The following is a 2,500-nucleotide window of genomic DNA, read 5'->3' on the forward strand; positions in this document are numbered from 1 at the left end:
TGATGGCCGGTTAGTGTCAAGGTAAACTCACCGTCGTCCACAGGAGGGCAGCTCTCAGGCCGTCCGGCTGCGGCTGACTCTGGGGCGGTGCCCGGTCCCGGCAGCGAGGGGCGGGGGGGGCGCGGAGCGACACGGAGCTAACCGGCCCCCGGGGCCGGGGGCGCCTCCCGCGACTTTGGGGGCCGCGGGTCGTCAGTGGCGTGCAGGCCGGGCCTCTCCCGGGGGATTCGGGGGGGGGGGGGGGCGGTCCTGCGGGCCGGGCGCAGGGGGCTCGAGCGAGCCCGGGCCGGTCCGCCCCGGGGCCGGGGTCTCCGCCTGCGGCTCGGGGGGGCGCGGGTCGTCGGGGGAGGAAGCCCGGGGGAGCTGCACGCCGGCCTGCCAGGCCAGGCCAGGCCTGGCCTGGGTGGCCGCGGGGGGATTCGGGGCGGTCCCGCGAGCCGGCGGCCGGGCGCAGGGGGTCCGAGCGCGTCCGAGCGAGTCCGTCCCGGCCCCGGGGTGTCCCCCTGCGGCTCTGGGGGCCGTGGGTCCCCGCTGGCGGAAGCCGCTGGGCGCTGGACACCCGCCGTCCGTCCCGCCTGGCCAGGCCTGGCCTGGGTGGCCGCGGGGCGGGGGATTCGGGGCGGTCCCGCGAGCCGGCGGCCGGGCGCAGGGGGTCCGAGCGCGTCCGAGCGAGACCGTCCCGGCCCCGGGGTGTCCCCCTGCGGCTCTGGGGGCCGTGGGTCCCCGCTGGCGGAAGCCGCTGGGCGCTGGACACCCGCCGTCCGTCCCGCCTGGCCAGGCCTGGCCTGGGTGGCCGCGGGGGGATTCGGGGCGGTCCCGCGAGCCGGCGCCCGGGCGCAGGGGGTCCGAGCGAGTCCGTCCCGGGCCCGGGGCCTCCCCCTGCGGCTTTGGGGGCCGTGGGTCCCCGCTGGCGGAAGCCGCTGGGCGCTGGACACCCGCCGTCCGTCCCGCCTGGCCAGGCCTGGCCTGGGTGGCCGCGGGGCGGGGGGATTCGGGGCGGTCCTGCGGGCCGGCGGCCGGGAGGGTCCGGGCCAGTCCGCCCCATGCCCGGGGTCTCCCCCAGCGGCTTCGGTGGGTCCTCCGCGGAGGAAGCCGGGTGGGGAGCCGGACCCCAGGCGCCCAGACCCGTGACCTGCGGCCGCGACCTCCGACTCGGCAGGAGCGACGAGGGGCTTTCCGGCCCGTCCCCCCCCTCTCCTTCCTCCCCAGAAAAGGAGAGAGAGCTGGCTCGGACCGGGAAAAGCTGCCTACGGCACCTGGGATTCCCAGGCGGTCACCCATCCAAGTACTAGCCAGGCCCGGGACGGTTTACCTTCCGAGATCGGACGGGATCGGGGGCGTTCGGTCCGGTATGGCCGTAGGCACCCGGCCCCCGCGCCTCCTCGCCCGCTTTCCCCTGCCGACGCCCGGGCCTGCCGCACGGTGAGCCCCGGTCGGACTGCCCCCCTGCGGCAGGGCCCCCGTCTCTCGCGGGCCCGGTCCTTTTTTCCTTCTCGAGCTCCGGGGCCCGGGCTGGCCGCCAGAGCCCCTCCGCCCGCCCGCCCTCCCCGGCGTCGGGGAAAATATTGTCCCGGACATCCAGTGCGCCCTGATCCTGTCAGCCGGGGGGGGGGGTGGGTGGGTGGGGGGCAGTCCCTCGCTGCGGCCGGGGAGGGTGAGCCCAGGGCGGCTTGCCTGCCGTCCGAGTCCCCTCTCGGCCACCAGGTCAACCCCGAGCCGAAAGGGCTGAAAATTTTTCAGAGTCCCCTCCCGGGCACCAGGTCAACCCGTGGAATCGAACGGGTTCGCCTGCTGGCCGGTTCGCTTCCCGGCCACCAGGTCAACCCGTAGGTTTGAACGGGCACGCCCGGTGGCCGCTTTCCCGTCCGGTCACCAGGTCAACCCGGATCTCCCTCCTTCCCTGGGCGCCCCCTCCTCGGAGGCGTCAGGTTCCATTTTCTTTTTCCCCCCAGACTTCCAGGGGCCCGATCCAGTCGGCCGGGAGGCAGTCCCTCGCTGCGGCCGGGGTGGGTGAGGCCAGGGCGGCTTGCCTGCCGTCCGAGTCCCCTCTCGGCCACCAGGTCAACCCCGAGCCGAAAGGGCTGAACATTTTTCAGAGTCCCCTCCCGGGCACCAGGTCAACCCGTGGAATCGAACGGGTTCACCTGCTGGCCGGTTCGCTTCCCGGCCACCAGGTCAACCCGTAGGTTGCCGACGGGGCTAGCCAGTGGCCGGTTTGCTTTCCGGCCGCCAGGTCAACCCCTAGGTTTGAACGGGCACGCCCGGTGGCCGCTTTCCCGTCCGGTCACCAGGTCGACCCGGATCTCCCTCCTTCCCTGGGCGCCCCCTCCTCGGAGGCGTCAGGTTCCATTCTTTTTTCCAGACTTCCAGGGGCCCGATCCAGTCGGCCGGGAGGCAGTCCCTCGCTGCGGCCGGGGAGGGTGAGCCCAGGGCGGCCTGGTCCATGTCTCTAGTGGGCCCGATCCTTTTTTGGGGTGTTTTTTTTTTTTTTTTCCGAGCT

At 74.3% G+C, this 2,500-nt stretch overlaps 1 non-coding gene across 1 annotated transcript; it reads right to left on the minus strand.

The window, feature by feature from the left end:
* Positions 1–1,244: 1,244 nt before the first annotated feature.
* On the minus strand, positions 1,245–1,363 carry LOC128823774 (5S ribosomal RNA). The gene has a single exon (XR_008442010.1). It is a non-coding gene; the product is annotated as a 5S ribosomal RNA (ribosomal RNA).
* Positions 1,364–2,500: the final 1,137 nt, after the last annotated feature.

This window comes from Malaclemys terrapin, chromosome 15 (assembly GCF_027887155.1).
Source record: "Malaclemys terrapin pileata isolate rMalTer1 chromosome 15, rMalTer1.hap1, whole genome shotgun sequence".
Taxonomy (NCBI): Eukaryota; Metazoa; Chordata; order Testudines; family Emydidae; genus Malaclemys; species Malaclemys terrapin.